Genomic DNA, 25,981 nt, shown 5'->3' with positions numbered 1-25,981 from the left:
CCCTGGCGGGCTGGCGCCGTGGTGCCCTGCGCCACCCAGCCTGGCCGTAGGGCCGGCCCTGAGTAAGCCTGATCTTTATTAAAAACTGTTGCAACAGGGTGAGAGTAGAGAGGAGGAGGACTCTGAACAGAGGTTTGCCAGCCCTTATGTAGACTTCTGAAATTGCCCACTCTCAAACTCAAGACCACCCCCCAGAAACATCATACATACATTACAGAAGGTGGTAGTCTCCAGCAAAATCCTGTCTGGCAGAAAACCTGTCAATGGTCACTGATTGGATCATCCCGGGCCACCTGGCCATTCTTTTGTAATGATAAATACTTAATTCCTGAGCCAGGTCACAGGCTCACCCTATTCACACCTTAAATGTGCCCTTAAGACAGGATTTGTGAGCACAGAGGAACATTTGGTCAGTTTGGGAAAGTCAAAATGGTTTCAGGCCTGTCTTTGGGTACTGTTTCAGACATGTGGTGTATATATTTATGCATGTGTTTGACTTGTACATTTAATTTAAATATTTGAGACTTTAAATTCTTATAACCCCCTTACTCACTGAGGAATAGAAACCTATCAGCTATCCTCACCAGGTTTAGCCAGCCAGTCTAAGCCATTTCCCAGAGTATTGCTGCTGTCACATGTCAACAGCTTCTAGGAGCCACAGGTGAGAACTGAATGCAGGGTGGGGACCACCGGTGGAAAAGCCAGGGGCGTAGGAAAGGGGGGCAGGGGGAAGTTCGCCCCAGGTACCATCATGGAGGGGGGTGACAAATTATCAGGGAACAATTACTGCCCTACTAGGGCGGTTCATTAAAAAAAAAAACTTGCCTGCTCCAAAGGTCTTATCTTACTATACTAGGGATTATATCTAGTTATCTCTCGCTTGGACTACTGTAATGCCCTCTACGTGGGGCTACCTTTGAAGGCGACCCGGAAACTACAACTAATCCAGAATGCGGCAGCTAGACTGGTGACTGGGAGCGACTGCCGAGACCACATAACACCGGTCCTGAAAGACCTACATTGGCTTCCAGTGGGGGGGGGGGAAGCAAGGGCTGAGGCGCTAAAGAAAGCTTGATCATGCATCATGAGATAAGAATCCAATGTCTTTATTCATCCCAGGTGGCTCCATGGTTTTAAGCTTGGTAATGAGTTCCAATTCAGCAACTTCTCTTTCCAGTCTGTTCCTGAAATTTTTCTGTAATAAAACAGCTGCTTTGAGATCTTGTACAGAATGTCCTGGGAGATTGAAGTGTTCTCCTACTGGTTTTTCTGTCTTGTGGTTCCTGATGTCAGATTTATGTCCATTTATCCTTTGGCATAGGGTTTAGCGCCTCAGCCCTTGTTTCCCCCCCCCCCAGGACCAATTGCAGTCATCAGCAGTCGTTAACAGCCATCTACAGGTTTACCACTCCCATCAGCCCATCACCCATTCCCATCACCCCCACCCTCTGAATATACATAAGGGTTTGGTGGATTCTGTTTCAGTGTATCTGACGAAGTGTGCATGCACACGAAAGCTCATACCAAAATAAAAACTTAGTTGGTCTTTAAGGTGCTACTGAAGGAATTTTTTTATTTTGCTTCAACTCAGACCAACACGGCTACCTACCTGTAACTAGAACATTGGGACACATTCAGTTAAAAAATAAATAAATCTCTTTCCCCCCCCTTGTGCTAGCTAGAATCATCCTTTAAGCTGCACCTCTGCAATCATCTGGTGTCATTTCCCAGCACAACCACAACAGGCCACATTTGAAGCCTCATGATAATTGCTTGGCATTGAGAGTGGGCCGAAGGAAGCCTCCTTAATGCAGAGCTCACCTTGCACAATCCCAGCAGGCTCTCGGAGCGGAATGCTCTTTTAAAGGCACTGTGTGATGATCCTCCAAATGGCATTTCAACGTTTCATTAAAGACCCTTCTCGTTTGGCAGAGAGAGGCTCTGATTCCGCGCGGAAGAAAAGAGGCTCCGCAATCCTTCCGTATTCCACGAGCATCACTTTGTGTGCTCAGCGGACGCCATTGACTTCTCCTCCTCCTCCTCCATCTTTGTGCCACCACTTGGTGAAATATGGGTTCATTTGTCAGGGTTGCCCCTGCACCTCGGCTCCTTGCTGTTTCCCACGGAACAACCCTTCAGTCCTTCAAGTGGTGTTTTTAAGCTCTTTCCTAATTGCCCTCCAAGCACAGGGAGGATGCGGCAGACACAGAAAGGTCACCCTAATTTGAGGGTAAGTATAGAAAGCTCCATTACGTTTAATGAATCATTTCAGGTTGAAAAGCTTGCAGATTTAGGAATGGGTCATGGCTCAGTGGAAGAGAATCTGCTTTGATTGCATACCTCCCCCCCTCCCAACATTTATCCGATGAAAATAGGGATGTCCCATTCCATAATGACAATTTAACTATTTATATCCCCCCCACATCTTACTGGGTTGCCCCAGCCACTTTGGGCAGCTTCCAATATATATAAAAACATAATTTTTTTTTTAAAAAAATTCACTATACAGGATTGCCTTCAGATGGCTTGGGGGTCAGATAACTCCATACCTTCCAACATTTCTCTGATGAAAACTGGGACATCCTAAGGAAAAGTGGGACATTCCGGGATCAAATCAGAAACAGGGATGGCTTCTGTAAATCAGGGAAACCCCTGGAAAATAGAGACACATGGAGGGTCTGTGGTTGTAGAAGGTCACAGGTAGGACTTGAGAGAGAGAGCCTGACTGAGGCATACATGCACACACAATACACTTAAAGAGTGACACACACACACACACACACACACACACACACACACACACATACCCAATAATCCTGGGACCCATCAGAGAGCTACAGTTCTCAGTACCTTTAACAAACTACAGTACCCAGGATTCTTTGGAGAGGAAACTTGATGTGGAAATGTGGAAAACTTTAGATGGAAGAAGCTGAGTGAAACCAACCCTGACACATTCACCCACCCGCTATCTAGCAGACAAACGTTTTCTAATAATGTACCCCAACATTTTATTTGTTTGCTTATTTCATTTATATCTCACCTTTTGCTCTAAGTGGCAGACATGGTTCTCCCCATACACATTTAATTCCCCTCAACAACCATATGAGGTAAGTTAGGCTGAGAGTGAGTGACTGGCCCAAGGTCACCCAGTGAGCTTCATAGCCAAGCGGTGATTCAAAACCTGGTCTCCCAAGTCCTAGTCCGAACACTCTAACCACTGCACCACACTGCCGCTCATATGCATGGCTAGCAAACTTCACGTTTCCCCATATCCTAAATGGAAGGCGTCATATTTTAGTGACGGGAAGAATGGAATTGCGTTGGTTCACACACACACACACACACACACACACACACACACACACCACACATTCCCACTACCTTTCAAGCCTCCCATATCCGAAGCGCACAAATCACACTCCTTGAACGCAGCAAAGCACAAGAAGCTTAGGCTACTGAGGATTAAGTGTCCATGAAAAGGGAACAGCTGCTCCTGCTAAGGCGAATAATCCTTCATTTCTTTCATTAGCTTCCTTATGTCACTTCTTTTAATAACAAATAGGAAATGTCTCGGGACTTGGCACAGAGTCTCTGTGGAGACAACCAAAGCAGGGGCCTGAATTGTCCAAGCGAAGCCTAGCAGGATTTTCCTCTGACACTGAGATCATCAAGGACAGTAGGCTGCATCTCAGCCTGTCATTTCCTTCCCCAACCTGGCGCCCTCCGGACTACAACTCCCATACTCTCCAACCATTGGACGTGCTGATTGGGGCTGATGGGAGCTGTTCTTCGACAGCATCCAAAGGGAATGAGAAAAACTGACTCTGGGGGCATATCTGCATGGCAGACCAAACTTGAGTTAACAGGCTGCCCTTCCTCCCAAGGGATTATGGGATCTGGAGTTGCGCAAGGAAGGGATTTCTATGGCAGAACGCCCCGGCATACAGTTCCCAGGGTTATTTGATAGAAGCTGAAAAAAAGGCAAGGAAGTGATAATACACACAGGTCTTGCTTACTGAAGACAATGCTTTCCCAGGAAATCATTAGGTGAGCGCTTACATAATGAGCTTCCATTGTTTCCTATGAGAACATTTCTAATCTGTAATTGTATAAATAATAATAATAATAATAATAATAATAATAATAATAATATATTATTTATACCCCACCCATCTGGGCGACTTCCAACAGAATATTAAATACACGATAAAACATCAAACACTAAAAACTTCCCTAAGCAGGGCTGCCTTCAGATGTCTTCTAAAAGTCAGACAGTTGTTGATATCCTTGACATCTGATGGGAGGGTGTTCCACAGGGTGGGCGCCACCACCGAGAAGGCCCTCTGCCTGGTTCCCTGCAACCTCACTTCTCGAGTGAGGGAACCGCCAGAAGGTCCTCAGAGCTGGACCTCAGTGTCCAGGCTGAATGATGGGGGTGGAGACGCTCCTTCAGGTATACTTGGATTATCACCAGCACAGGCCCATAGGGGGTGGATCCAAACCCACATGCATCTTGAAAGGGTTCTTAGCTGCACCATCCTGGAGCTGATGCAGCAGGAAATTAGAGCCACCCCCATGCCTTGCCCTTCAGTAAGCACCAGGGATGTGCTATTGTGCTATGGTCAGAAGCCAACAGAGCAGAGGTGCCCTACCTTTACCACCACATCATACTCAGTGGGTGGTGCTGCGGTCTAAACCACTGAGCCTCTTGGGCTTGCTGATCAGAAGGTTGGCGGTTTGAATCCCCACGACGGAGTGAGCTCCCGTTGCTCTGTCCCAGCTCCTGCCAGCCTAGCAGTTCGAAAGCACGCCAGTGCAAGTAGATAAATAGGTACAGCTGCGGTGGGAAGGTAAACTGCGTTTCCATGCGCTCCAGCTTCCATCATGGTGTTTCCGTTGCGCCAGAAGCGGTTTAGTCATGCTGGCCACATGACTCGGAAAGCTTGTGGACAAACACCAGCTCCCTTGGCCCGAAAGTGAGATGAGCGGCTCAAACCCATAGTTGCCTTTGACTGGACTTAACCATCCAGAGGTCCTTTACCTTTTACCTTTTTTATACATCCATGCTAGTCATCCACATGAATTTTTCAGGGAGCGGATAGGAAGTAAAACACAAAAATGTTAGGCAGGGCAGTGCCTAACAACAATAAAAATGAGAATTACAGCGCCTATGCATTTTGCTTCGTATGGCAGTTTCCACACAGGAATTAGCTGCCATCCCTGCATTGCAGGGGGTTGGACTAGAGGACCCTTGGGGGTCCCTTTCAACTTTCAATGACGTGCACGAAATGTAGGTTCGTTAAAATGAAAGCTAGGGACCTAGGGGTTGTGGCTCATTTGCAGGGCAAATGTCCTCCCCCTCCCACAAGATGCCTACCCCACCTCCACCTTCGACCCTGGCTGTCACAAGTAGGTGGGGCTTTGCATGTGGCAGAGAATCTGCTGCTCTGCCCCACCTCACCCCACTGCTCCCTGGGCAGGATTGCTCTGCTCAAGCAGCTCCTGCAGCATTGCCCTCCCCGCCCCCCACCCCACCCCAGTCAAAAAAGAAAATCCTTGGGAGGGGACACATAAATCTCAGAGCTATTCTGACCTTCCCTTCTCTCTGTGCCATACAGATGATCTATAGGAGAGAGTCTTTATTGCCCTTCAGCAGCTGTCAATGGCTCAATGCGTCAGGTCTTATTGCTTTGAAGGTGCCATCCGGTGCGGATCTCTAATATATTTTCTCCTTCCAAAAAAAAAAAACCCAGAAAACCCCACCAACCTTAATTTTCCTCATCAAGGTTTTAAAATTCTGCCGTGTTCACATCAGATGAGAAATCATTAAGCGTCAGGGGTGAGAACGACTTTAAGATCATTAGACTTATAGCAGAACCCGGAAGGATTATTCATAAGAGAATTGCAAATGTGAAGTGTATGTTCTCTTAAAATGAAAGGAAAGCCAGGGCAGTGACCATCATTCCATATTCTCCATTTCAAGTTTCAGGAGTGTCGCTGAAACCGGAGGATCAAATGCAATTGTCTCACTGTTCTGCTAAAGAAGATCAGGGATGAGTGTTAGTCTTTGATGTTTCATTCCTCGCAAGCTTTCTCCCTCCATCTTTGGGTTTAAGATTTGGAGAACGGTTCTCCAAATTTCTCGTTATTTTTTTTCTTTCCAGTCTTGAATTCAGTTAGCCCCATTTCTGCACTATTGGTCTCATCTGCTCAATCCACCAGTGATTGTCTTCACCTGCAGGGGAAGCCCCAAACTCACCGAGGGTTTGAGACCCATTGGCTATCCTCATCTGGTTTAGCCGGCCAGTGGAACTGGTTTAGCCATTCCCGGGATGTGGCTGCTTTCGTCTGCTGAGAACTTCTAGGAGCCACAGGTGAGAGCTGAGTGCAGGGTGGGGCAAAGGAGGACAAACTACCCCAAAAGGAGCACCTAACACCCCAAACATCCCAAGGTGTTGATAAACTGCAACATTTCCCCGCCAATCCCACTGCTGTATTTTTAATGTCCAAAGTGCTTTTTGAATAACCTTTCCCTTATTCATCCGCACAACATTCCTACCTGGAAATACACTTCGTATTCCAACAATCTTCAGTTTGTTTTTGCTGCCGCCGTGTCTCAACCTAGTGGCCTTCTGCACATGCTCAGAGTCACACAATCCATTATTCCCGCGCCGTATCAGAATGACTCCCTTACTATTCTCTTAAGGACAGGCGATTGCTGGACATTCCAGAAGAGCCCAGAAGCTTTGCATCCCAAAGATTGTTTTGTGCCTAATGAAGCCTTTCATTTATCAGTCTGCATTTATCCCCTAATTAATAGCCTCACTGTGTTGGCTACAGGTGAGGCATATTTTAGAAACAGTTACTGTCCCGCTGCACAGCCGGATAAAATGAACCGCTGTGCGATGTAATGAAACATTCTTACAGCTCAAAGGTATGGTCTGATTAGCTGAAGAATGGAAAAGAGGGAAGAGGGAGAGGGAGGGGTTCAAAGGGAAGGGGCGGGTGATGGGGAAGATGAAAGGGCCAGCTTAGACAATCAGCAAAATCAAACACATTGGAACACAGGATCCCACCTTCTACCAAGTCAGGGGTCATCCACACTTAAGCTTTGCTCTGCATTTCTAGGTACAGGTCTCAGTTTTCCAGGTCGAGGCCAGAAGGCTGGTTTTTGTTTGTTTGTTTCTCTTTGCCCCATCACTTCCCCCCAGGAAAACCCACTCTCTATCACTGAATTGGAGCAAACGGCAACCTGCAGAGAACCTGAACTGGCATTTGCTCCGATTTAGCCGTAAAGATTGGGTTTATGTGGGGAAAGCGATGACACAAAAAGAAAGGGGCGGGAAGCACTTGGAGACAGCTCAGGAAAACACAGACCAGTGCCTAGAAAATGTGGGGGCAAAAGATAAGTGTGGATGAGCCCCCAAACCATTGGTCCATCTAGCTCAGCAATGTCTACACTGGCATTTAGAGGCTCTCTAGCAGGGATGGAGAAACCTCAGGCATGGGGCCAAATAGGGCCCTCCAGGCTTTTCATGTGGCCCCCAGAACTCTCCCCAGGCCATACCTGGGTTTTTTTTGTGTGTGTGTGTTTTGGCCTGGCTAGAATGTGTCATTGAGCTTTCAATTGCTCAATCTTCTTGGTTGACCGGATTGAGAAGAGAGAGAGGGGTGCCTGGTTGTGTGTAGAGACCAGTCTCCTGTATGGAGGTAAGGTTCACACCTGCTGCTCCACCCACTTTTGCCTCTGGCTCCACCCACATGTGGCCCTCAGAAGGTCTCCCAGAAAGAAATGCGGCCCTCAGGGTGGAGAAGTCTTCCCACCACTGCTCTACTGGTGCCGCAGACGTCGCAGGAGCAGCCTTGCATGATGAAACTCTACTCTAGGAACGGATACAACATATATAAAAACATAGTAAAATACTGAACATAAAAAAAAACCCTTCCTTATACAGGGCTGCCCTCAGATGCCTTCTAAAATTGGTATCATTACTTGTCTCCTTGGCTCGGGGGGGGGGGGTCAGATAACTCCATACCCTCCAACATTTCTCCGAAGAAAGAAGATTCCACCTACAAGAAAGAAGATTCCACCTAAACATTAGGAAGAACTTCCTGACATTAAGAGCTGTTCGGCAGTGGAATTTGCTACCAAGGAGTGTGGTGGAGTCTCCTTCTTTGGAGGTCTTTAAGCAGAGGCTTGACAGGCATATGTCAAGAATGCTTTGATGGTGTTTCCTGCTCGGCAGGGCGTTAGACTGGATGGCCTTTGTGGTCTCTTCCAACTCTACGATTCTATGATTCTATGATTCTATGAAAATAGGGATGTCCTAAGGAAAAGCGGGACATTCAGGAACCAAATCAGAAACCGGGACGGCATCTGTAAATCTGCGACTATCTCTGCAAAATAAGGACACTTGGAAAGTCTGGGCCTGGCGAACAAGCAAAGCAGAACTCTGGATCTGGAAAAGAGAAAGAAGGCTTGAAAAGAGCTCCACCCTCTCTGCCTCCATGCGAAAGTGAGGGAAAGTTATGGGGCCATCCAAATAAAATAAATGAGCTCTGCTGGCAGCTAATAAACTACCGGGAGAGTGGAAGCGGCACTGATACATGGCAGCGGTAAATTGCCAACATGGCCTGCAATAAAAACAGTACAACTGCTAATAAATGTAAACTATTAGCATTGGGGCCCTCAATAAATAAAGCCACAAATCTCTGCAAGACAGACCAGGGAGGGCCGCATTGCTCCTTTTTGCAACTGCTCCAGCCGCGGCTGGCCTGGAAAGGGGTGACTCAGCAGTCAGCATGAATTAATTAAGAGAGGCAAAATATGTCGCATAAGTGAGCGTGGCAAGCCGAACGTGAACAGCGCCAGCGGCTAATGCCAGCAGCAAACTTTAGGATGTGATGGGCTTTAAAAAGGAGGAGGCGGAGGAGGAAGAATGAGTCTGGTGAGTCTTAATTATGCACAGCCGCTCCTTTAGCTGGTGCGAATAAAATGCCGTTCATACTCTGCACAAAGCGAGCTCCTCATGTCCGGATAAGTGTCTGCCCCTGATTCGGTCAGATGATGCTTGAAGATATATGGGCAGGGAAGACGTTTTTGGAGGCAGAGAGAATGAGAGACAAGATCTTGCGTTTCTTACTCTCAATGAGCCCAACAGTGGTTTTAATTAAATGCTTCCTATGGTTGTGTCGCAGAGAATCCGGCTTCGTTTCCATAAACAGTTCTGGGTGCCCCAGTGTGTGACAACCCACAGGATACTAAGGAGAAGCAAGCTGGTTCTGTTCCATCCATCAAGTAGTTTGCATGCATGGTGCTCGTAACCAATGGCTTGTTGAGTGGCGCCTGGTGGTGGGGGGTGCACCCCGCCAGGTACAGCCACTAAAAACCGCTCGTTAATAGATATTCAGCTTCTGCTGATCAACTCCTCGGCCGGCATCCAAAGCATCTGTTTCGTCGTTGCTCTGATTTAGTTCCGTTAGCATGCAGCAAAAGCAGCTCTGCCTCGTTTCTTTTCTCGTTAACCTTATTATCTAGCAGGAAGAAGAAGAAGTAGTCTCCATGGTGTTTGTAAGAACCTAAGAAGGGCCTGCAGGATCAGGCCAATGGCCCATCTAATCCAGCACCCTGTTCTCGCAGACGAAAAATAAAAAGAGTGCAGGATAAGGGAATGTGAGGGCGACGCTGGTAATTTTGCTTAGCACAGAGGTCCCCAAACTAAGGCCCGGGGGCCGAATGCGGCCCAATCACCTTCTAAATCCAGCCCGTGGATGGTCCAGGAATCAGCATGTTTTTACATGAGTAGAATGTGTGCTTTTATTTTAAAAGCATCTCTGGGTTATTTGTGGGGCATAGGAATTCGTTCATTTTTTCCCCAAAATATAGTCCGGCCCCCCACAAGGTCTGAGGGACAGTGGACCGGCCCCCTGCTGAAAAAGTTTGCTGACCCCTAGCTTAGCACATTGAAACCCGCTGCTTTGTGGGACATCTTCGGGAGAAGAAAAAGCTAAGGAGTAAATAATAATAATAATAATAATAATAATAATATTTTTATTATTTATACCCTGCCCATCTGGCTGGGTTGCCCCAGCCACTCTGGGCAGCTTCCAACATAAAATTAATAATAACACGCCAATTTTTTTAAAAAAAAACCCCTTCCTGATACATGGCTGCCTTCAGATGTCTTCTAAAAGTTGTGTAGTTCTTTATTTCCTTGACATCTGATTAGAGGGCATTCCACAGGGAGGGTGCCACTGCCAAGAAGGCCTTCTGCCTGGTTCCCTGTAAATTCACTTCTCTAAGTGAGGGAACCACCTGAAGGCCCTTGGAGCTGGACCTCAGTGTCCAGGCCGAAACCCTACACCAATCCACTGTAAGATGGTTGGATGGTGCCTCGTATGTCTACTTCTGGCGACACTTGCAGCCAAGCTGGTGCCAAACATATTGCTCTGCTTTTTCTTGGCCCACATGAGTGAGGCCAAGAGGGGGTCTTGTTGCCTGGGGAGCCCAGGACCTCCATAAACACTGCCAGTGCCCAGGCTTGTGCCCCTGAGAAGAGGCACACTCCATTCTCTCTTGAGATATATGGATGCCAACAGCAGCAGCAACAACAACAACAACAACATTGACACCAGCAACTTACCCAAGTCTGGCACTCTCAGGCAGCTGCCAGGGTCCTGCCAGGACCCTCTGGCATCAATGCTTTCCCTGAGCCTGCAAGCTACAATTTATATTTTTCCATAGTGCTCTGGAGCAGTGCTATGCCAGAGGCATTGTGGGAAATTTTAAATGGCAGTTCATAGCTAGACCGCATCCCAGGCATAGGAGCTGATGCTTCCCTCAAACTTGGAGCAATCCCTGGATTTAAAAAACAGGGAACATCAGAAAACAACACATGCACATCGCCTATCACCATAGTGTTGAATCCACCCCACGCATTGCGAACATGCAATTTTTTTAATTGCAAAGATGTCTGTACTGCCAACATTGAGAAGAAATATCAAGGTGGTGAACGACAGAAAATCAACAGTAAATATGTTTCCATAAAACAAACACAAAATACATCACAAGTCAGTAGTGCTGTGTTATTAGGTAAAGGTAAAGGTAAAGGGACCCCTGACCATTAGGTTCAGTCGTGACCAACTCTGGGGTTGCGCGCTCATCTCGCATTATTGACCGAGGGAGCCGGCATACAGCTTCCAGGTCATGTGGCCAGCATGACAAAGCCGCTTCTGGCAAACCAGAGCAGCACACGGAAACGCCGTTTACCTTCCTGCCAGAGCGGTCCCTATTTATCTACTTGCACTTTGATGTGCTTTCGAACTGCTAGGTGGGCAGGAGCTGGGACCGAGCAACGGGAGCTCACCCCATTGCAGGGAATCGAACTGCCGACCTTCTGATCGGCAAGCCCTAGACTCTTTGGTTTAACCCACAGCGCCACCTAGGTCCCTGTGTTATTACCGTGCAGCAAATCTTGCATGTAGATAACCACAGGTCATGATTCTCCGTGTGTGTAAATTGTTGCATGTACAAATGATGCACTTGCTTATGGGAAGTCAGGATCTGTTGGGCTGCCTCTGGCTACCATCTCTATGTTCTATTGCTCTGCCATAACCGTTAATAAATCCCTAAAGTTGTTAACCTGTCCTAAAAGTCAAGGGTGACTGGCAACATATATTTCCAAGCTGTGAAATCAACCTTCTAGAGCTGACTAGAGACTATATTAACCAAAAGGAGTTCACACACAGCTCTAAATTATGCCTGTTCAGTGAATTCAAGAGAACAGCACTGCAAGGGAGAGATCCTATGCCCAAAAAAGTGAGCATGATGCACAGCTGTAGAAGTTAAGCAGGAGTTAAGCTGCACAAGATAAAAACCTGTCGAGCAGAGAGAAAGCTGTTCCGTCTAAGCCTGGCAAAGGGGAAACAAGCCTTTTAAAATAGTGTTCTGCACCAGGCTGGCAGGTCTTGTGACTGAGCTAAGAAGGCTTAGGATCCAGCCTAAGTCCCCAAGATGTTTATCCCAATGGATCAGGCCATAGGATTGCCACCTAATTTAGGGAGAAGTCCTGTACACAAGAAGTTGGGGTAAAGCAAGGTAGCAAAAGTTAAGGCAGTGTAAAGTCGCATCCGGTCCAAGGAATGGCAGCTTAAGATGATGGAGTGTGCAGAATGATCAGGTCTAACCAGCAGAATAAGAGGACAAGAAGGCAAAGTTCATAAAGAGGAATGGGAAATGTTTGTGGAGTATTTAGAAAATAATTGCAAACAAGTGAGAACAGTAGCAGCATTAGTGTAAATTCAACAGTATAAATTACACACACACACACACACCCAGGGGCGTAGGAAGGGAGGGGCGATGGGGGTGCTCTACCCCGGGCAGCGTGATCCCAAGGGTGCCATGGCGGCTGCTCCCCACCCGCGCTGGGCGCTACGCCCCCAGAATGCGCGCCACGTCCTTACGGGAGGCACGCTACGCCCTCAGAATGCGCATCACGCCCCCAGAATGTGTGCCATGCCCCCAGAACGTGTGCCAGCCCCGCCCCCACCCCCAGTGCCGGAGCATGAAGCTCTGCCAGTGCACCCACCCCACTCACACATGAAAACAAAATTCACCACAGCCAATCACAAACAAACAAACCACACCCTAGGCCAACCCCAACCTCCCTCACCACCAAAGGAATACAAGCGAATAGTAAAGAGAACCCGCACAAGCGACACTGGCACAAAACCCCATACATACACTAAGTAGAATAGAAGCATCGCCACCTGACCCCACCCACACTCATCATGCCCCCCTCCACTTCTTTCCCCCTTTTCTTCCTAATGTAACACTAATGTCTCAACAAATGAAACTGATCTGTAGAAAATGTAACTAGAAAAAAGAGAGATTGTGTATACTTTTGTAAACCAAGAAATCTTTAATAAAAATATGTGTGTTGTTTTTTTTTAAAAAAAAAACCAGTATAAAATAAGTGGAGGTAATATGAAAACGGGGAAAATTAAAAGGAACCATGGAAGAAGAGGAAGGGAAGTCAATGACTGACGTATTGTTTTATTGGTTATTGTATAAATGTGGAAAATATGAAACAGATTTTTTTTCAACTCCAATCCAAACTCCATTCAGAGCAGGTGTGAGAGTCATTCCTGTTGTTCTGCCTACTTCTGCCTCTGGCATGCCCCCCCCTTATTATTGTTAGAATTTATTGAAAAAATAAAGGAAAAATGAGACTTCCCAGATTTACAAAAGCTGCCCTATATTGGCTAGCTGGCATAGTTCAGAGGCAGGAGGCGTGATCCCTGGAATATAACCCCTATGTAAGTTGAGGGCTCACTGTACTACTAAGCATTATGGATTCCCAAAGGATCCTGGAAACTGTAGTTTGTTAAGGGTGTGTCAGAGACCAGACTGAGGATTACAGCTCTGATGCGGAATGGTGGGAACCTCCCCCTTTTCCTGCTCCTGACCAGAATCCTGAAGCTGCCCAGGAACAGTGGAGCAGTATAGATTAAGAGAATTGGTTTGCAGAGGGCATAGTTCAGAAAACAACAGCTGGGCAGAGCTGCTAGGAGAAGCAGAACAAGGAGAGAGAGATATATAACTGACACCCCTTCTCTACAAAGTGTCCAGCCTCTCTCTCCAAGGGCAAGGAGGGCTGATAAGGTTGCTACGCAGAAGGCATAGCTGCCAAGTTATCCCTTTTTTTAAGGGATTTTCCCTTATGCTGAATAGGCTTCCTCGCGAGAAAAGGGAAAACTTGGCAGCTATGGCAGAAGGCTCAGTGGTTGCGAGATCAGGCTGCAAGATAGGGAAGTGACAGGAAGGACTTGGGGGGGGGGCTTAATTGGGAACACCTTTACTCCGATAATGGCTGTGTTGTTCTTTTGCTGTGATCATTAAACACTCTTAAACTAGTAAGAGACTCTAATCGATTTGTTCTGCTGATGCACAGCCAAAGGGGGCAGGGAGGAAACTGTTTGTCCGAAGCCTGACAGTGTGCTAAGAGTTGTTAGAAGGTCCCTATTCCCCTCACAGAGCTAAAGTTCCTATGGAAGAGGAATTGGTTGTTAGACAGCTCTCTGGGGATTGTATCTTTTCGAGGGGGTCTCTTAACAACTCAGCACCCTTGACAAATTACAGTTCCCAGGAGTCTTTTGGGGAAGCCATGACTGTTTATAGCAGGCATAGGCAAACTCGGCCCTCCATATGTTTTGGGACTACAACTCCCATGATCCAGGACCAGTGGTCAGGGATGATGGGAATTGTAGTCCCAAAACATCTGGAGGGCTGAGTTTGCCTATGCCTGGTTTATAGTAATAGTGGCTTTAAATGTTTCGTGCTGATGCTACTCATCTATCAGTTCGTAATCCAAATGTACCTCACATCTTCCTTCAGCCATATGACAACGGGCGCTCACGTCCAACCGATAGCCATGTGAATCTTTGATTAATCCAGTATATGTTGATGTTTCTTGGGCCGTTTAGATAAATGAAGTTGAACTATAACAGCACAAAGCCACTTCTCAGCAAATACTGCTTTTTTAAAGGAAAATAATGGCCTTTTGGATAAATTTTAATTAGCTGTCTTGCAGCCACAAACAATAGGCCCATTGATTTTAACTATTGATTGTGATTATCGAACTATGGCGCTAGAGAAAACTGTGGTGTACCACTTGAAGGAAAAAGACTGGGGGTGCAGGGTGTGAAACTTCTATGAAAGATAATGATGATTAGAGAGTAACAGACTATGCTGTCAATAATCATAAGATCAGTTGCACACAGTTTAATCTTCTGGAAGTTTTCTTGGATGAAACACTGGCTGGACATGATAGCTGCAAGAACCCTGCTAGGAGATTGCTGAGAGGCTCTTCTTTATTGCTAATAAGATTAGACAAGCAGGGCTTTTTCACTGTTGGCACCAGTGTTTTGTAATTCCCCTCGCTGCTGAAATGCAAGAGGCTCCATCAGTACTGGCATTCCGCCAGTTCCTGAAGACACAACCCATTTAAGTAAGCATTTCCTTGAACCGAACTTCTGGTTTTATTGTTTCTACTGGATTTTATTTTATTTTGTAACTGTTTCGTTATGCTTTTTAATTGATTGCTTTATTGTCTATTTTAATGAAGAGTGTTTTAACACAACAGTGGGTTTGTTACTGTGTATTAGGTATTGATTTTGCAGCTGTAAACCACATAGATGTCATTTTGGTATATAAATTAATAAACAACAGCAACAGCATCAATAAAATATTTCAGTGTGGACTGCTCCCATCCATTACTCTTCTCTGTTGATTTTCTGTTCTCCGTCCCCACTCTCAACAGTGAGTCAGCATTCCTTACCCACTGAACTTGTTCAGTCCTGCACAGGCTGTTTTTGTGTCTCGCCCTTAAGGTTTTTACCTTAAGATTTTCCATATTTATGCAGACCTTCTTGCTAATAAGATTAGACAAGCAGGGCTTTTTCACTGTTGGCACCAGTGTTTTGTAATTCCCCTCCCTGCTGAAATACAAGAGGCTCCATCAGTACTGGCATTCCGCCAGTTCCTGAAGACACAACCCATTTAAGTAACCCATTTAAGTAAGCATTTAAGTAAGATATCTGAAGAAGTGTGCATGCACACGAAAGCTCATACGAAAATAAAAACTTAGTTGGTCTTTAAGGTGCTACTGAAGGAATTTTTTTATTTTGTTTCGACTCAGACCAACACGGCTACCTACCTGTAACTAGAAATTGAAGGAGTGATTGATGGCAATTCCTGCAGCTAAAGTCGCAGTCCTGAAATGCTTATCTGATGAAGTTAGTCGCATTGGACTCAGTGGGTCTTACTTCTGAGTAGATAAGTATGTGATTGCATCCTCTGCAAGAGTAGCTCATACCCGCAAAAACACTCAATTGGCTCTTTGGGAATGTTAGGGATGTGGATTAGGATATATTATTAGATAGATCCTATCCAAGCTTGTGTTATCAAGCTTCCAATATCAGCAGAGTGACATTCCCCTTTTGTGCGAAACAAAAGTGTGCATTTAGGTTTGTTAAAACCTGTACAACAATATTATACTTCCTGGAAAATCCCCTTGATCCCTCTTAAAAGAAATACACAACACAATAGTCTTAAAATAAGATAGAGTTTACTTACAGGTTCATCCTGAGTTAACAGCATAATCTCAGAAAGGCAGGTTTACATAGAAAAGTTACAAATAACTGGAGTCTACTTAGTAGAGTAAGGCTCCATCTGGTCTCTCTCTTGGCAGCAGGCCGAGAGGGAGAACCATCCTAACTGGAGATTCTCTGGAGATGTGTTCCCATTGAAGAAGAGATGGCTAAGAGAGATAATGGCTGCTGGCTAGGGGCTTTTATCTGCCAGCTAATCCATCTCATCTGCATGTCTGGAGGAACAGGTCAGGTGTTCCTCCAGGTGTTCCTCCAAGTGGACACTCTAGGAACTGTAGTGACTTGTCTGCCCCAGTATTCCATCCCACAGGCTTCACCAATGCATTTTTAAAACTGTCCATCAGTCCAAAGGTTACTAGGCCTGTGTATAAATATATCTCCCCCCTCAAAAAAAAAAGCTACAACATATATCAAAACATCAACATTAAAACCAATGTTGAGCCAATTTCAGCAAAACATAGCTTTGTCCTCATGGAAGTTCATCAACTTTTTGGTGCAGATTTCTCCTATGCAATTGTGCTTAACGTACACATTTTGCCATGGCATAATGCGTTCTCGTATCTTATTTTCTGAAAGATATGCATTTCCATGCACACTTTGCCCCACTCATTTTTGTACACATTACTTGGATGGAGATCAGAATGGCAAAATTTAAATTTTGAAGTGTGCATTTTGAAGGACGGCCGTGCTTCAGTTTGCATATTGGTTTGCAAACTGGAATCCAGTTTCTCCTTCTGCTTACAATGTGGTCTGCAGGTTTACTTGGGTGCCAAGTGCCACTATGTTCAATGGGGTTTACTCCCTGGTAAGCCACATTGGATTACAGCCTTAAATTCCTAAACAAAATTAGTGCAGGGGAACAGGTTGAAACTTTGGCAAAGTTTGAAGACTTTAATGCCCAAATGCTTTTTTCTATCTTCTCCCTTCCACACTTCGGTAGAAAGCAAAGGTCTTGCCTCAGAGCCCAGGGTCTCCTTTGTTCATTCAAATTCTGAGTTTTACCTTCTTTCAATATCTAAATTTAACTATGAATTTAAAGCAGCGTATCTGGGGCATAGCTTCTGAGCACGAAGGCCTCACTTATGGTCAGACCTAGTTTGAAACCATTTAGAAAGAGAATCCTTTCTAGGTGAACTCTCGATTTATTTATTTATAGACTGGCATTATTCTGTTTAGTTATTTATTATCTTTACTGAACCATTTCTATACTGCCTTTCAGCAGCAAGGCTGTTACTGCTGCACTACAGCCTGGCAGAAGGAAAACATGGTTTTGCCATGATAGCAGAATACATTTGAGCCAGGGTGAACAAGCTGTGCCAGTCTATCTTTGGCTGAGCTGGGTTGAGCCCTTAATGCCTGCTGAACTGGGATATTCCATCCCATGTTTCTTGCTGTTTAATAGATTAAGTGTCAGGGACTGGACTAAAGGGGACAAGATGGGGGAGGAGGAATGGGGGAGACCCCCCCCCGTTCTCCTGACACTGCAGGAGAAGAGGAACGCAGCATTGATTTACAGAAGGGGCTTGAGGAAGGTCACAGCTCAGAGACAGACGAACAGAAGAGTTGGGAAGTGTTAGGAGGAGGAGGAGGGCAGACAGAGGCAGAGCAGCCAGCTGACACATTGTCACTGGAAAGTATTTCTGACCCCCCCCTCCTTCTCCCAGAACTCAGCGTGCGTTAAGAGTGCAGGAACAAAGGACTCAGAGACTATTGGCCACAGGCAGCCACCATAAGGGAAAATACTGTTGCCAGGATGGAGCTCAGCTGGACCAACGCCATTATTAGGACATAACGCTTCTTTTGTCTCTCACTATTATGAACAAATAAACTCATTAAAAAGGACTCTACCTTGTTTTTGTTCGGGTTTTTGCTGAGTCAGTAGCATAAAACACCATCAGATTGCTTCTTCACTCAATCGAATCTAGGTCAAACTAATCTAGGTCAAACTAATAACATTTGGCAGAAAGCCAAGGTCTGCTTCTACCTTAGCAACAGCGTTTCTATTGGTTGAGGTTCAACACTGAGACTAGTTATCTGTGAAAGCCAGTTCAGTATGTGTGTGGTGAGTGTAGGAGAGAAATTGCTGTATAGGTTGAGAGAGAGACAGAGAGGAGAGGATTTATTTTGCTTTGTAAATAGAAACTCTGTTTTATTTTATTTTAATAAATCCTGTAAATAGTTTATTCTGCGTCCAGACGTCTAGTCATTTCAGTTACCGCCAGAAGCTTCCGGAAAAACCTGCGCAAACTCTGCTGTGTTCAGGCTGCAGTCACACCTGACACTTAAAAAACTCTAAGAGGTTATGGGAAGGACACTGGCTGGTTCCTGGCTGGCGTGTTGGCATCAGTGAGCTGGTGAAGCCGTGGACGTGTGGAATCGTTTGGACAACAGCTGCAGCGTGGAAGTGCTGGATGCTGTGTTTCCTGTTCTCTCTCGGAGGCCGTGAGTAGCTGGTTCCAGGTTCCAGGGAACATTGCTCTCAGATGGCGTCACAACCGTTTCAGATGGCGTTTGAGCGTCTGAATGACAGCAATTACTTGCTATGGTCTGAACGCATGCAGGCAGTGCTGCAAAGGGAACATCTCTGGCAGGCTGTAAATAAGCCACCTGCAAAGCCAGATGATGAAGACCTGGATAATGACCAAAGAGCAAGGGCCACCATTATCTTGGGGCTTGAGAATTCCCAGTTACCGCATGTACGGGGGATTAAAACAGCCAAAGGTGTGTGGAAAGCGTTAAAAGACCTACATGTGCGTGAAACTGCTGTTTCCAAGTTATCTATTCGTAAGTCATTATACAAGGCGATGTTACAGCCTGGAGTGACAATGCATGATCATCTGCACAGTTTACAGATGAAGTTTGTAGAACTTCACCAGTAGCAAAGCCTGAGGGGGCTAAAATTGTGGGCTGCAGATGGGTGTATAAGCTTAAGCCTCTAGTAACAGGAGGATACAAACACAAGGCTCGTTTAGTAGCACAGGGGTATACTCAAAGACCTGGACTGGACTTTGACGAGACTTTTGCCCCGACTGTCAGGCCAGAAAGTGTAAGGTTACTTCTGACAATAGGAGCTAAAAGAAAGCTGAAACTCAATCATTTTGATATACAAGCTGCATACTTACATGCATCTTTAACTGAAGAACTTTACCTTACTGAGCCACCTGGTTTTGAGACAGGGTGCAATAGAGTGTTAAAGTTAAATAAAGCTCTCTATGGGCTTAAGCAGGCTGCTAGATCCTGGAATAAATGTCTCCACGAAGCATTGGTATCTTTAAATTTCAAACAGAGTGTAGCAGACAATTGTGTCTATGTTCGTGGAACTGGAAGTGAACAAGAGTTGTGTCTAATATATGTTGATGATGTCTTATATGGTTGCAGGTCAGACAAACAGACAAAAAGGTTTGCAAAACAACTGTCTAGCAAATTCAAAGTAAAGGACCTAGGTCCAGTTCGATCATATTTAGGCTTGGAAGTGTGCTGGGCCAAGGATGGTAGTTGTTTGATAAATCAGCAGAGTAAAATCAAGCAGCTTTTAATTAACTATAGGATGCAAGACTGCAAAGGAACTGCAGTACCTATGGAGCCTGGATTTATAAAATCACTTCACACAGATGAGAGCTCATTGTTTGAACACCCTGAACTATATCATTCAGTTATTGGGAGTTTGTTATATCTGGCACAGTGGTCCAGACCAGATATTAGTTACGCAGTTGGCATATTAAGCAGACTGGTTTCAAAACCTACGCTTAATGCCTGGAAAGCAGTGAAACAAGTACTAAGGTACCTTAAGCAAACAATTGGCTATGTTTTACAATTAAATTCAGAAGGAGATGAAGTACTGTATTGTTACTGTGATAGTGACTGGGGAAATCTGCCAGATCGAAAATCTGTTACTGGTTTAGTCATTATGTTTGGTGGGGCGTTAATTACTTGGCGGTCCAGGAAGCAGAACGTAGTAAGTGGATCGTCTACTGAATCGGAATTTGCTGCAATTAATGAATTATGCAACGAAGTGATTTATTTCAAGCAGTTGTTAACAGATATAAATGTAAATTGTGAACAACCTGTACAAGTTTATGTGGATAACCAAGCATGCATAACTTTGAGTAATACAGAAGGTTTGAAATCACGTTCGAAACACATTGCAGTGAAATACCAAAACGTACGTTGCTGTGTACAGAATGATGTGATTAAATGTACTTATGTATCTAGTGAGGAAAATATTGCTGATGTGTTAACTAAACCGTTGTCAAAGATCAAGAACAAACAAATGTGTAAAGGTTTAGGTTTGCTAGAAAAAGCAAGTGAAGAGTTAATTGGTTCAGAAGAATCTGAGAGGGGGTGTTCCGGAAAAACCTGCGCAAACTCTGCTGTGTTCAGGCTGCAGTCACACCTTACACTTAAAAAACTCTAAGAGTTTTCTCTGCTTCTTGGTGGAGGAACAGAATTATAAAGCCTGACATTAAGCATCTTTAATAGATAAAACCTCTTTCAATTCGTATATTGTCCTAGAACACTGGAACTGGAATCCAAACCCCTTTTGTGTCAGTCTGGGAGTTTGGGATGATGCAGAAGCCCCACCTCCACACGACCCTGCCATGCCCACCGTCAGAGTGATGCCAGCAAAGACCTGCTGTGAGAGCACATCTTTGTTTGAGACTCTATCCTGCCATGTGGTGCCCCAAATATTCCTGGCGCTATACAAGTGGAAGGCGTTGAGGGGTTGTTCCTGGCAGGTGTTAAGTTGCCCATGTCTCACTCCCATAAAGCTGTCATTAAAATTCTACTCAATATTGATCCAGAGCAGATTCCAGCGTACAATTAGCAGAGTAAAAACTTAAACATGTTGCAGGATTCCCAAAACATAGACCAGAGGCAATTAATATTTCATCCAGCAGAGATTTACTGCTACTGAAGGCAAATGAGCACAATGGTCACAAATCCAATATATTCAAGATTGGCACAGTCCATAAGAAATCCAGTTGCAGCAGACTTAACCTAAACTTACAATAACTTATAATAAGTCTAAACCATAGCACTATCTACAGAACAGCACACCAAAAGGAAAAGAGATAGAAAGAGAAAGTGAAAGTGAAACCCAGGCTCCTTCTGGCCTCTTATTACAGTCAGCATGACCTTGAAGAAGAGATAACAGAACCAGTTTAAGCCAGCTGTACTCAGCTTCTCTGAAGGAATAACCCAAACTTCATGAACCTTCTGCTTGTTTCTTTCACACAGAGAAGCTTCCAGAACCCTCTTGAATTAATTAGAATAGGAAAGATCTCTACACATCAGATCAATAGGGGAGACCGGGGCACATTTTCCATAGGGGCACGTTTTCCAACTCGCTTTAGTTTTGAAATGAGCCGCTAGATGACGCCAAGGGGCGAATTGGCTGAAGTAGCATCACAGCACACATCATCTACGGAAGTTTTAGTTTAGTAGCTGCTGTCTCATCGTCGGAAGAGCTGTTTTCTTCATTTTTTTCAACTTTCAGTAAACTTTCAGGTCTTTATTAAAACTTAAAATAAACGTACTAGTATTAAACTTAACTGTTTTGACATTGCACGTACTAAAACGGGGTTTCTTTCTTCACGTAACTGCATTTGTTTTGCAAATAACTTACACCGCTACTCGTCGAGGTAGTGTCAAAGTTCCAATATGGTGACGGGGCAGGTTTTCCAACACGTGTCTCATTGGAAAATGGGTGCATGAAGACTGCACCAAGGGGGATGTTACATTTTTGGTTTGCGTTCACTGTGATTCAGACAATGACGACTTTTGTTTTTTTTTAAAAAAAACTTTGTTAAACTGTTAAGTGACATTTTTTGTAAAATCATTAAGTGGCATTTGTTTCCTATATCCAATTACTTTCTCTATTACTTTCTCTATTAGTCTATTATTATCTTACCTACTATTAGTATGCCTTTTTAGTTTACAATAAAAAAAACATATTAAGTAACAAGCAAGATTTATTACCTGTGTTTTACCATTTAAAGTATAGTTGGAAAATTTCCCCCTGTACATTTTTAGTAGGCTGGAAAACTTCCCCCGCATACGGGGCACATTTTCCAATTTGACATGATCAGACTTAACCATTTGCTGTGAAAAACTATACAGTGGTACCTCTACTTACGAATGTTTCTACTTACGAATGGAGCTCCGTCCGCCATCTTGGATGCGGTTTAGATAGGATTTTTTCTACTTACGAATTTTTAGATAGGGTTGCTTCTACTTACGAATTTTTTCTCCCAATGCATTCCTATGGGATTCGACTTACAATTTTTTTCAACTTACGAATGTGTGTTCGGAACGCATTAAATTCGTAAGTAGAGGTACCACTGTATTTACTTTTTTGAAAAATAATTGTGCTAGTTTGTAGATAAAGGTATAGGAAATATAATGATATCCTGTTTACCTCGAAATAGATAAGAATAAAATAAAAATAAAAAATACCAAAAATTAAATTATAAAAAGTTGGAAAACGTGCCCCGGTCTCCCCTACTTTCACTAAGAAATGCAAACTGACAAGCCTGGTAGATCTTCATCTTGGTATTGGTTGTTAGTAATCATTCTCCCATCCCCTTTCAGACTCCCAACTGTCCAACAATAGGAAGTTTCCCCACCTATAGTAGACTGCTGAAATGAAAGCTACCAGCAATTGACATGTGTGAAAAGACTGTGAGCTCAGTTCTGGTACATGAAGACAAATCCCAGGCTCAGAGATTGCTCAGAAGAATCCTGTTCTAACTGCTGCGCTTTGCACCTGAATCAGGCTGGTGGATCTCGGGGTCCTAGCAAAAAGCAAAACAGAATGACAAGCCTGAAGTCTGCTCACTGCTGGTCTACAGTGACCAGCAGCAATTTTCCTGGATTTCAGGCAAGAGTCTGTTCCAGGTCCACTAGGTTCTGAATCTGGGACTTTCGCATGCATGATTCAGTTTTTTTAAAAAATAATTTTTATTCATTTTATAAAAACAAATAGAAAAAAATAGAAAAATTAACATACAAATATTTTTTACAATTCACAACTTTTTCTAAACATTATTAAATGACTTCCCCCGATCCCCACACCTGAATTTCAAGTCTTTGGCAATTTTCAGAATTTTATACATTATCAAATTTTTAATCTAAAGCATCATGCAACTAACCTGCATTTTACAATTCATGCCAAAGCCTATAACAACTTCCCAAGGAATATAATAAATTAAATATTACAATATTTTTCCAAATATAATTTAAATTTCTTCCAATCTTCTTCCACCGTCTCTTCTTCCTGGTCGCGGAGTTTCCCAGTCAGTTCAGCAAGTTCCATAAAGTTTGCATGCATGATTCAGACTAGGACAGAGCTGGTTGGGTGAGGTGAGCTATTGCCATGGCATCTTACTTCCAACTAGGGATGCTTAGGGCTGCAGACAAGTACACCTAACATCTGGGGCTCCTCTATTCTTTCTTCTACTTCAGTTTTGCTTCTCTGGTTTCAATGTGTTCCGGCCTTCCTAGCATGGTCTATGGTGGGGTGAGTTTCCTGCATCAAAGGTGTCCTGGACTAGAGGACCTCTGAAATCCCTTCCATACCTATAAGTCTCTGAAGACATCTGCTTGAGTTCTATCTCTAACCACTTAAAACTTCAACAAGTAAAATCCAGGTGCTTCTGTTGACCTTCCCGAATGTTTGGCTATCTTCTCTGGGTGGCACATATCATGCCGCCCTGCCGTTAAAGGCAGATCTGAACATTTGTCAACCAGTGGTGACAGCCTCAATGACTTTGAAGAGATAGGCTTTTGAATTATCTGGGTAGCTATGCAGAAGGTGCACTTGCTCCAATATTAAAGTCAGATTTATAGCAAGGCAGTTTCAAATCTGAATGCAGTGATCCTGCAAACAACAAAAGGGAGAAGATCATTTCTTTGTATAATTAAATTACGCGAGAAACTATCATTTAGCTAACACCTTCATTTGTCTTTTATATATATAAAAGTGTCTATTCTCAGTGCCCACATTTAAAGCCACATCTCTCTCATATTCAATCCATTAAAACAGCCTTCCAGATCCTGACACTACAACTTCCACTAGTTCAAGCCAGCATTGCTAATGGTCAGGGATGATGGAAGCTGTAGTCCAAAACAGATGCAGAGTTCCAGGGTGGGGAAGACTGCTTTAGGATATTTGCTTGCAGGACTTGTTAGCAATGCCCATTCATTTCAAAGTAGCTTTATGTCACTTTGAAGTTTCCAGAAAACCATGGTGTTCAGCAGATTCAAACCAAGGTAGAATTAAAATGGCAACACATTGATTGTTGGCAGACTGAATTCACTAATCAAAACAATGCCACCCAACCCACCAACCCCCCAATGAAAACTGCAGTGCATTTCAACATTATTTTATTGCCCCATTTTCAAGGCAAAGGCTGCGCTCAGTTGCTAATGGGCTCAGTTCTGTGCCAGAACATTCCTTCCATATATCAAACCAACCCTTGCAATGAGGAGTGTCACCATTTGAAAACCAAGGCATGGCTTGTGATTGGCTGCAGAAGCCGTGTCGGATATTCGGCTTTTAAAAAAAACATTTGCAAACCGGAACACTTACTTCCGGGTTTGCGGCGTACAGGAGCTGATTTTTTCAGGAGCCAAGTAGTTCAACAACCAAGCTGTACATTCTTGTGCACATTTTGGTTGGAGAACAGCATCGCAAAATTGGGAGAAGTGTGGATTTCGAAGGAAGTTCGTGTATTGTTTCAGGAAGGGCAAATTTGGTTTGTGTTAAAATGCACATTGCACCAAATATCTCCCCCATCCCCCCTCATGACCAATTTCCTTCCTCCCTGGCATAGTAAGTTAAAGAGGGGGAAAATGTTAGAGGGAGAGTCCTGACTACAGAAGTGGACTGCCAATAAACTGCTCAGCAGGATCAATGGATTTTTGAGCTTCCTTCCTTCCTTCCTTCCTCACTTTCAGAAAGATGCTGAACTTCCTGAGAAAACTCTGAAGGCTCGTGCGATAAGCTACAAGGGGCTTCACCATACTTCCAGAAAATGTGCTTAAGATTACATGACACTGTTCTTGAGGGAGCAATCTTATACACAAGCAAGCTGGCATAAATTAAGCAGGTATAAAATAACATCAGCTCTAAACCCTGTTCAGGACTCTGAAAAGAGTTTGATTTAAGACTACCATTTCTTTGCCAAGTGACATGACTGGGCTGAACTGAGTTAGGATCCTGCTTAAGTCCCTCTGCCTGGTCCCAGCCCTGCAACACCCCTCAGTCTCGACTGAACCAGCTTTGGCTGAGATTTGGCAAGTTACTTGGGCATATCTTTAGCTGAGCCAGGATCAGGAACTTAAAACTATGGAACTGTGGAATCATGGAAGTTGAAAGGGACCGTGGGGGTTTTCTGGTACAATTCCCTGTAGTGCAGGAATCTTTCACCCAACATGGGGCTCAAACCCACAACCTTAAGATTAAGCGTCTTGTGCTCTACCGGCTGAGCTAGCTCAACTGAGCAAGGAACCTCCCGGCTCAAATAGAGATCCACTGGACACTAAGCAATTCATCCCAGACGTTCTTCCCATAGGATTGCCCCCTTCTGAAATGTAACAATATTTTTATAAAGAAAAATACTTCATAGCTAGACCTTTCTAGAGCCACAATTTTTCCAATTACCCATTGGTTCGTTCTAGGGTTGTCTGCCTCATATATTGTCAATTGAAATTAGTTTGTGTGTGCAACCTTTCCTGCCATTTTTGCATTATATATGGTCTGTGAAAAGAGTAAAATAATTTGTGCAAGTTATTTGACACCCTACAGTTG

The sequence above is a fragment of the Zootoca vivipara genome, chromosome 8, assembly GCF_965207765.1.
Source record: "Zootoca vivipara chromosome 8, rZooViv2.hap1.1, whole genome shotgun sequence".
NCBI lineage: Eukaryota > Metazoa > Chordata > Lepidosauria > Squamata > Lacertidae > Zootoca > Zootoca vivipara.
Note: the sequence above shows the minus strand (reverse complement) of the source record.